Genomic DNA, 11315 nt, shown 5'->3' with positions numbered 1-11315 from the left:
TCAAAAAATCTAGAAACAATAAATGCTGGAGAGGGTGTGGAGGAAAGGGAACACTCTTGCACTGTTGGTGGGAATGTAAATTGATACAGCCACTATGGAGAACAGTATGGAGGTTCCTTAAAAAACTACAAATAGAACTACCATTCGACCCAGCAATCCCACTACTGGGCATATACCCTGAGAAAACCATAGGTCAAAAAGAGTCATGTACCAAAATGTTCATTGCAGCTCTATTTACAATAGCCAGGACATGGAAGCAACCTAAATGTCCATCGACAGATGAATGGATAAAGAAGATGTGGCACATATATACAATGGAATATTACTCAGCCATAAAAAGAAATGAAATGGAGGTATTTGTAATGAGGTGGATGGAGTTAGAGTCTGTCATACAGAGTGAAGTAAGTCAGAAAGAGAAAAACAAATACAGTATGCTAACACATATATACGGAATCTAAGGAAAAAAAAAAAAAAAAGGCCATGAAGAACCTAGTGGCAAGACGGGAATAAAGACACAGACCTACTAGAGAATGGACTTGAGGATATGGGGAGGGGGTGGGGTGAGATGTGACAGGGTAAGAGAGTGTCATAAAAAAAAAAAAAATTATCTTATGCTTTGGCATTTTTGTGTTTGTATCTATTTTCCTCTGTTACTACTGAATGCTGATGGCTGCCTGCTTTGGTTCAATATTCCTGTAAGAATGTGACAGAGAACAGCCTAGTACAAAGCTAAATGACATATTAGTATCCTGATAAGAATAAGCAGCATGTTGGCTAAGGGCTAGGGAAACAACAGGATTCTTTGTGATTTGTGGCATTTAGAATATATGAACTATAGTGAAACAGGGACATCTGGTGTAGAATAAGGATGCAAAACTTAGAGCAGAAACAAGAAAGACCAAGGTGCCTTGAAATTATACTTAGATGCACTTAAGTTTTGTGTATATCACTGCATGTAAATTTTGCTCCCAAGAACATTACACTCAATTTTATGTATGCATTCTAAAGTATATGGAAATACATGAATACATCAAAATACATACTTCATGTATATGAAATACATCAAAATATGATGACTGAAGAATGACAGATATATCACAGTTTGAAGAATGATAGGTGGATCATAAAGCAAACATATCGGAATCTGACCATTATAGAAGAGGTGGAGGGTATATGGTATATACACTAAGTGATTATTTTAACTTTTCTGTATCTTTGGAAATTTTCATAGTAAAACATGTGGAAAAATGTAAAGATTACACTTAAGAATAAAACAAACTTGAGAATACAAATATTCAGTCAAGAATACTAAAAATAGGTAAAACTCGTGTATTCCACAGAAAACCCTTTTTTTTTTAAGATAAAGATTGTTTACTACTTTTTCTTTTCAACATGAATATGTTTTTCTCTTAGCTGTTGTTTTATCTTCTGACATTACTTAGTAAACTAAGATTATGCTGTTATTGCTTATCTGCCATTAATATCCCATGTGCTTTTCTGCATTAAGAGCTAGAATGACTATAAAAGATAGATGAAAAAGCTGTACTTTTTTGTCTATGAGTGAAAAAATATACTTAAATTTGAGAACCCTTTGAGATTTTAGACTTTACAGTAAATTCTTAAAATGACTTAAGTTGTTCTATATCATGTCAAAGTATAGTTTCTGGAATTACAAACATCTGGAACTTCAAAGAATGGTTTAATAATGATTTTGTGGCACTATGTAAGACCTTAAATAGCTTTACTTCAAAGCAAATCCTTGCTGAAAAGGCCTAGCACTTTATTAAATTTTAATGTAATTCTTAATGCTATTATTTTTTGCTCAAATTTCCATACTTCAGAACAGACATGAGCAAAAGAGTTTGGATTTAGACAGCTTTCTCTGAGTGATTTAAGGAAGTCAGCTTTGTGCTCAGCACACTTAAAAATTTTATATTTCATAATCTTTTAGCATCTTTAATATTTAGACCACATCTAGGGAATCTAATATTCAATCACTGAATTAGATACCCCTTAAATATTTCCTTTGTAACCCTATAATAATTGTGAGAGTAAACATAAATGAATAAAAGTTGCTAAAAAGAGGTTTTGAAATTTCATCTGTTTTCCTTGTTAACTGACATTCTTTTTAAGATCACCTGTATTGTTCCATAATGGAGAAGTCTTTGAAAATATCAGTTTGGATCCTGGTGGTCAAACAGAAAAATGCATATATTAGTAGAAACAATGATTGAATATTATATTTTGAAAATATCTAGAAATCAATAAAATCGCTGTGCTTTTATTACCACATTTTACATGATCTAATACATAATATAACATGGAGTTCCTCTCATTTATCTAATAACTATTGGCATATAAAATATAAAGTTAGACAACTCTAACTACTTGCCTCAGAAATTTATGTGCCCTTTGAAAATTTTGGAAATGAATTCTGAGATTCCTCATTTAGATAATGATTTCAATGTAATTATTTACTATGTCAGATTATTGTGAATATTAAATAATATGGAACTTATAAGCACAGATGTAAGTGCATAATTAAAAGTGTAGACTTCAAACCACACTGCTGGGTTTAAATATTAGCTTCACCACTTTTCAGCTGTGTGACCTGAACAATTTACTTAATTTCTTTTTCTCGCAGTTTTTATAAACTAGGCATGATAATAATAGCACCTACCTCATAGAGTTGTCATAATGATTGAATTAATTAATATATGTGAAACTCCTAGATTAGTACCTGGAAAATGAGCCCTCTATAATTTTGGCATTACATATAACACATTTATATATTATATAATTATGTAAAATATATATAATATTTAGCTCTATGTGCCAATTGTCTGGCACATAGTAAGCAGTCAGTATAGTGCTATGTTTTTCTTGAGATTATATTTTACAAACTTGAATATTTACCTCTTCATGTCTTTCTTTGAGAGCATTTGAGAGTAAAAAAGATACAAAGTAAAATTAACCGTTGAAAATGTATTAAGTAGTGTTTACTAGTATACTCTACTTTTTCAAGAATGATGACCCTTGGGGTACCATGTGTCTTAAGAGCAATATTTTAATATATGATACTTATTGAACATGAATAGGGGTAATTTATATAGTTAGTTTTAAAGAAATGGTATCCCTGAGAAAATAAGTATTCAAATGAGCCATATATGAAGAGTAGAAATTAGCTGGGCAAAATATGATGAGGGGATCTTCCTAGCAGAGAGAAGAGCACATATAAAGGATCTATGAGTGGATTAGGGAGTCTGTTGGGACTTGGCTGACATTTTAAAAGTCCATCAAAATTATTTTTAAAAATTTAAATACAATGAAAACGTTATTGGATTTGAGACTAAGATTGCAGGGATATATATTTCCCTCCAATTATAATAAAACTCAATGCACTTCACTCAGTAAGCAAGCAGAATTTTTAAAGGATCCCGAAAAACTGATTCTAAAATTGATAAGCAATTATACCGCCTCGCCGTCGCTTCCCTTCGTCGGAGCGGCCGCTCGTCCGCCCGCCCGCCCGGCTCGAGGCCCGCGGGGAGCGCTGCGCAGTCCCTTGGCCCGCGGAGGGGCGGCCCCCCCGGCATCTTCGCGGCGCCCACGGACAACCAGGAAGGGGAGCGGCCCAGATGGCGCGTCCTCGGCCCCGCGAGTACAGGCGGGCGACCTGGTCTTCGGCAAGATGAAGGGCTACCCGCACTGGCCGGCCCGGATTGATGAACTCCCAGAGGGAGCTGTGAAGCCTCCAGCCAATATGTATCCTATCTTCTTTTTTGGCACCCATGAAACTGCATTTCTAGGTCCCAAAGACCTTTTCCCTTATAAGGAATACAAAGACAAGTTTGGGAAGTCAAGCAAACGGAAAGGATTTAATGAAGGATTGTGGGAAATAGAAAATAACCCAGGAGTAAAGTTTATTGGGTACCAGGCCATTCAGCAACAGAACTTTTCAGAAACCGAGGGAGAAGGCGGGAATACTGCAGAGGCAAGCAGTGAGGAAGAAGGTGATAGAGTAGAAGATGGAAAAGGCAAAAGAAAGAAAAACAGGCTCAAAACGGAAAAAGTCATACACTTCAAAGAAATTCTCTAAACAGTCCCGGAAATCTCCAGGAGATGAAGATGACAAGGACTGCAAAGAAGAAGAAAATAAAAGCAGCTCTGAGGGTGGAGATGCCGGCAATGACACAAGAAACACAACTTCAGACTTGCAAAAAACCAGTGAAGGGACCTAACTACCATAATGAATGCTGCATATTAAGAAAACCACAAGAAGGTTATATGTTTGGTTGTCTAATATTCTTGGATTTGATATGAACCAACACATAGTCCTTGTTGTCATTGACAGAACCCCAGTTTGTATGTACATTATTCTCATTCCTCTCTGTTGTGTTTTGGGGGAAAAAGACATTTTAGCCTTTTTTAAGGTTATTGATTTAATTTCATGTTATTTGGTTGCGTGAAGTTGCCCTTAACCACTAAGGATTATCCAGATTTTTGCACAAGCTGATACAAGTCTAGGAACCTTTATCAAGGCAGTTATGTTCATCAGTCTCCTGCCTTTACTCCACCATCACCAAACACTCAGTTAAATATAAATTAGCATTTTTTAAAATGACCCCTCAATATAATGCTTAAGGGGTTTCCTCTCTGTGACAGAACCCAGGAACCAATTCCTAGATAGATAATGTTGGCATACTGAAGATGAACTTAAAATTGTTCTTCAGTTTTGAGGCCATGTGTAAAGTTTAATCATATTGTAAAATATCTATTCCGTATTAGAAATAAGTAGTTGACAGCGTATACTTCTCAAAACTCATGTTGTTAACGTACACAAACTCAGTTTCTATATGTGAAGTTAGTGAGTCTTTTGTGTTACTCCAAAATAAGGCAATGATTTATTTTTTCCCAATCTCAATACAATTTGAGCTAATTAGTCAAGTTTGATACTTTACATTTTAAAGCTGGAATCAGCAGTAGCCCTTTGGGAAGTAAGACAAAGCATTGACTTTTAAATATAGACTTTTAAAATGATCTGTTGTTTTCTTTTGGAACTAGAATTGGAATTCTAGAATTTGGAATTAGAATAGTTAATACTCATCCACAAACCATTATTATGTGTACATTATTGTTGCAATTGTGATAATAGAAAATTTTATTTATTTTTATGCCAGCTTATATTGTGAGAACACATTTAGTTAGTGTTTTATCAATCCTGTTATGCTTGTCCTTGGAACATCTTTCGCATATTCAAGGTTTGTAGTTGAAAAGTTTACTGTAAAAAAAAATCAAAAACAAAAAAGTATTGTTTTTACAGAATAAATTTATTGGAATGTATACTGGGAGTAAGGTTTGAGGTTGTAAACAACTAGGTTAGTGTAATTTGGCTTCATATATGTAATGTGAATTATTAATGTAATTCATATATTAAAGCAAAAATTGTTTACAGCAAGTTGACAATAGAATCAAATGCAGGTGAGGGTTTTCTTTTTCTTTTTTTTTTTTTTAACACTCTATGGGTTTTAGGGTTTTTTTAAACACTGCGGGGAGGGAGAGGAATTGGCTACATGATTGCTTGCACGTCTAAGATACTTACCAGTTCAGTGAACCCTAAATTCACACACTTGACATTATCCATGCATTGATTTGGACCCCATTTTCTTTTGGTTTTCTTATTTTGGTGAAGAGCTAGTAAATAACATGAGGAAAAAACATGAGTGGCTCTAAAAGCTGAGGGCCATTGGTGATGATGATGGTAGTGGTGGTGGTGCTGATGATGGCAGTGGAGGGCATGAAAGCGGCAGTCCACTTACCACTCCCGGGCTCTGAGGAGGCGGCTGGATTTTCGGTCTGTTTCTCTTACTTAGCAAATATTGATTTTCCTCTCTTATACCCACTCACACTTCCAAATATGAAAAGTTCATTAAAAGATAATGGGAATGCCAATCCAGTTCTTTTTCCTTAGAAGTTACTTTTTAATTTTGAATATTTTAATTTAAAAGTAATGAAATTTAATTAATTCATCAAAAGTCCTCTTCATTGCTCACACTAAAACATGAGAATGCAGATGACATTTTGAATTGGAACATATAACTGACAGATTTTTAAAACAAAAAGCGTAAAGACTACAGAACTTTTTCTGAAAAAAAATATACAAAATGTTTCAAATTTAATAAGATTTGTCTTCATAAAAGACCAAAAATAATTTATTAAAAATATACACAGAAATACAATAGAAACATTTCCAGTCACCAATAGAATAAGGGTAATGATAAAGTTATAGATTCCTCCTTAGCTATTTAGACTCAAAAAAAGTTCAGTAAAAGCAATTTTTGAAACAGCAGTAAATAATATACTTTCCTTGGGAAAATATTTTTCAAACAACACTTTTAAATATTCTGATAATTTGTCTTTTATACTGAGGTTGATAATAAAACATATAGATCTTATATGCAAAAATATTTCTCCATCTGTATTTGCTATTTTGACATTTTAAAAATGCATAGACCATTTTTACTTTTGAATAGTTTCCTTTTCATGCTCACTATTATAGGAGCTAAATTGTAATTTTTCACTTATATTTAATGTGTGCAAACAGAATATTGAGATAGGTGGTCAAGTTTATTCACAAATAACTTGAAATATATTTCTTTAAACAAGCTTTCTGAATAACTTCAATTTTCCTTCAAAAAAAGAAAATTTATCCACATAATTCCTATGATAGCTCACATATACAGTATGGAGCAAGAATTTATGTATTCTTAAATGTTCCTTTATGGGAAGAGAGTGGAATGGGACCAAATACTGGTACCAAAATAACAATTGTCAGTAATCTAGAGAGAAAGAACATAAAATAATGCTTTTATTCAGCTTTTTCATCTGCTTTTGTTTTTATGAAGAACTCTGGTTTGTAGATACAGCGATAGGCCAAGAGCTGAGGAAGAACTCCATATGCTATGTTTAATGCTAAAAAAAGGATTTTCGCTTCTTCAGGGACTCTGTAGACATAAGCAGTTCTAGCATGAAGAGAAGCACCGATGTGAGAAAACAGACTGTCACATTAAAAAAAAAGACGGATAAGTGTGAATTTTGGGTTTAGTTGGATGCACGATGAGTTCTGAATGATTCATTCAGACCATGCTCCTGTGCCCTCAAAACCAGGACTTTGAAACAATCCATAGTCTTCAATATTTCATTGAATTTAGGGCCAGTCTTGACATAACTGTTCAAATAAAGTAAACCTTCTTTAGCATGTCTTTATCAGGCTAGCTGTTTTTTTTAACCCATCTAGTGCCCCCATACCAAACAGTAGTGGCTCAATTTAACAAAACATCTGAATAAAATCTGCTTTTTCCTGATTTGCATTCTGGAGATATCCTATATAGGAATTCAGTTGTGGCTCACAAAATGTGTTCCAATAAAAATGAAGCAAGTACAGAGTTTAGACAGCTTAAAATATTTTTAGCATAACTATTTAAAGAGAAGCACTGAGGGAGGACCTCAGCTTCATTTATCAGTTCTTTCGCCTACTGCTTAGAGCAAGAGCTCAAAGCCCTTCATTATACATTTGTTTGTTTATTTATTCATGTATTTGTTTTTTATGCAACTTAAAAAATACTAAGGGTTGTTTTGTAAGATAAGGTGGGGTAGGGATTTGGTTGCTCTTTATAAAATGACAAATGTACATGCAGGCAACCTTTTCAAATCAAATTATTTAGAAGTATGGCTTGTCAGCATAATCTGAGTTTACAAAACAGAAAGGCAAGAGCTTCCCATTTGTATTTAGATTACTTGTTGAGAACATACCTTCAGAATGTGCCAGCTGGTCTTTTTTGATACTTTTCATAAGCACAGGGGAAAACTATTAGAAAAGGCTTCTGTGAAAGTATTTCCTCAGGATCCTTGTATCATTACAAAATGCAACCCTGGAGTCTGCATTTCATATCTGACTGAAATTCAAGATATGCACAAATAAAGGACTGGGAATCTAAATGTAATAAGTGGTGACCTAGTTCATCAGGTTCAAAGTGAAGAGACAGAAGATACTATAATCTAAAGAAGGCACAGAAGTAACAAGAATGAAAACTAAATAATTTGCTTTAAATACACATGAGTTATCTTACATTTCCTTCCATATGAAATCAGTTTATTCTGCTAAGTGGTTAACAGATAAAAGTGTTACTTAGCACTTGACTTTACTATGATGATCAAAGGACTAGTTTTCATAAGCAGTATATATACGGATTGTATCAGTGACAGATTTTAACAGGTTCCATTTTTACAAGTTACTGATACATTCTGGGGGCCTCTGGTAGTTTTGCTACTTTCTGGAGATAGAAATTAAATTAGTGTGGTGTGTTGCCAAGGACGCAGGGACCAACGCCAATGCCTACGCAGGAGTCATCTGCATTGTGATCTGTGAGGCACTGAGAGGGCTCTGCCCTCAAACACACCTCCCCCGGGGCACATACCCAAACAGAACCCAGCAAACGTTAAGCATTTCATCTCTGGGCTATGAAGACAAAAGACCTTGAGAGTAAAGGGCATTTGAGAGGCTGCCCTGAGAAGCTGCTCTTGTGGACATTCTAGGAACACTGAACAGGAACTTGGCCCCTGTCACTATTTTCTCCTAGGACCTATTTTGAATAACAATATTTTTCTGAATATATAACCAAACTTTTTCTTCTGGACTAGAGGCCAGATTTGAACCATGTTTTTCAGAAATGTGCATTTGGTGTCTGTCTTTATAGACACATCTCAAAAATCACCAAATTTGGGGAAATGGGAACCATAGTTTGAGAGAATAATATGAGCAATCATGCCTACTTGCATAGGGAACCTGCTAAAAAGTCTGATTTCGCAGGCTTTTTTTGCTGCACTAACCAATGCAGTTAATACCTCATTTTCACAAACAGCCAACTCATGGCAACATTAAAAAATGATTGTGTCCTTAGATTAGATTATAAGCCCACCGGGCAGGTACTGTGTCTGATGTTTTGTGTGGCACAAAGCATTGTTAGAGCTTGATAAACGTTCACATTGTTAGAGCTTAATAAACGTTCAACAGTAAAAAAATAAAAAGCAATTATAAAGGTCCATGAATTGACAAAACTGTTGTAAAAAATATACCATGGGGTGGGGTTGAGGGAATGAAGTCTGCTCCACCAGATATTTAAGAAACACTACAAAGCTGTAGCAATAAAACTGTGTAGTGTTGATGCAGAGACAGTGAGCCTCTTGGAATGTAATAAAGAGCCCAGAAAAAGAAGTATTTTGGAACCTTGGTATAGATATGTCTGTGATGTCACATAACAGTGGAAAAGAGCTGACAAAGAAAAATAAAATTAGCAGTCTGTCACCAACCACGTGAAACAAAAGTCTATATTACTTTGACTATGAAATGGAACAATAAAATCAGTAGAAGAACACATATAGGAATACCTTTATCAAAGGATCAAGAAAGCTAGGAAGATCCTCAAAGCCCAATATTAAATTATATATGTATATATTATATTATGTATATTTATATATGTAAATGGACTAAATCAAAATAATTTCTCATCACTGAAGTATACTGACAGAATTAATAGAAGCATTCATTGCAATATGGAAAACAAAACAATAACACAAAAGAATACATAAAATATAAATGAATTACCAGTTGACCCAGTTGAAGGAGACCCAGTTGAAAACTATAAGAAAATGAATAATCATATTTTATGAGTGAAAACTCATACAGGTAACAATATATAGAGAGATATATAATCTCACCAGTAGGCAGAGAAATACAAATTAAAGTCTCAGAGAGATACCACCTTACACCTAACAAATTGGTAAGTATTAGAATATTGAATATTAATTCTCTATGGTATATATAATTAGGAAGCTATTTTGTAGAACTATTGTTCTACAACATTATTAGTGAAACTAATTATGGTATTAAAATTTTTCTGGGTAACAATTAACCTCAAAAATCTCACAGGTACACAGAATATTTATTTTTGTCCACATATTTGCAGTTCTAGTTTGGCTGATCTAAGCTGGGTTTGGCTGGGCCCTGTTGGTCTCTGACTTCTAGTTGGGATTATATCAACTCCACATGATATCATCTTGGAGCTCAGGCTGAAGGAGCAGCTGCTATCTGAGGCATATTCTTTTCAGGGTGTATCTTAGGAGCGCAAGAGGTAAAGAAAAATCATGCCAGCACATTTGAGCTTCTGCTTCCATCTTGGCCACTAAAATCCCATTAGACTTTCTAGCTACATGACCAATTCAAATGTCAGTGGTGTAAGGGAATATATTCTTCTACTGGAATGGAAGGCACTGCAAGGTCACGTGGCCAGGGGCAGGAGTAAATAATTCTGTAACAGGGAGGAGTAGAGAACTGGGTGCAGTAATCCAATATTTCACATTCACTGTATTCACACCCTACCACCATCAAGCCAACATAAATTCTCAGGGAATCATATGTAGAAATGTCTGTCATTACACTGTATCTTCAACTGATTCCTCTCAAAGGCTGTGGCAAGGACTTGAGTGAAACTGATTAATTTGGGAAGTGATCCAGGGAATCTGGAGAAAATGAGTAGGAAGATTTTGGCAAGGAAGTAAGAAAAAACAGCAAGGTATGTTTTATGGAGCTAGGAACATCTGTGGATGAGTAGAGGTGAATTCTGTTGGTGCCCAACTGAGGAAACATTGAGATTATACTTCAGAGTTGGCCTCTGCAGGCTAGATTCTGGTCACTTATTCAGTCCACCTGTTGAGGGTAATTCCTGGGTGTTAATTCCCCACAATTCCTGACTAAGTAAGCTTCCTTTGCTTCCCCTAAAGCAGAAAACAGAAAGAATGTATTTACATATCTTTTTCTTTTCTTTTTTTTAACATCTTTATTGGAGTATAATTGCTTTACAATGTTGTGTTAGTTTCTGCTTTATAACAAAGTGAATCAGCTATACATATACATACATATGTATACTTATCTTTTTCTTGATGTGGGATGCATCTTGTATGCATGGGGACTTTAAATGCCAGCTCTAGGTGAGGTCACAGGTAGCCCAATGAATGTACCCTGCCCTGCAGAAAGCTTTGGCTATGCATTGCTTATGATAGTAATGTATTAAATATATCTTATTGTTCCATCAGTAATGGAATGTAAAAGTAGAACATGTTATATAGATACAATTAATTTTTCAGCAATTCTAAAAAAAGAACAAACTATATTTGGGAAAACTTGTTCTAAAATATATTGAACCAGAAATTACAAAAACCATTAAAATTTATACAAATCACTTCCAAGTAGTGCTTTATAT

The 11315-nt window shown here is 34.7% G+C and overlaps 1 pseudogene across 1 annotated transcript; it reads left to right on the top strand.

The window, feature by feature from the left end:
* The first annotated feature begins 592 nt into the window (after positions 1-592).
* LOC309628908 (hepatoma-derived growth factor-related protein 3 pseudogene) lies at positions 593-10982 on the top strand (annotated as a pseudogene). The gene has a single exon. The product of its transcript is annotated as a hepatoma-derived growth factor-related protein 3 pseudogene (transcript).
* The last annotated feature ends 333 nt before the right edge of the window (positions 10983-11315 follow it).

This window comes from Balaenoptera borealis (genome assembly GCF_965194805.1).
Source record: "Balaenoptera borealis genome assembly, chromosome: 5".
In the NCBI taxonomy this organism is placed as follows: Eukaryota; Metazoa; Chordata; class Mammalia; order Artiodactyla; family Balaenopteridae; genus Balaenoptera; species Balaenoptera borealis.
This window is presented reverse-complemented; position numbering and strand designations above follow the sequence as displayed.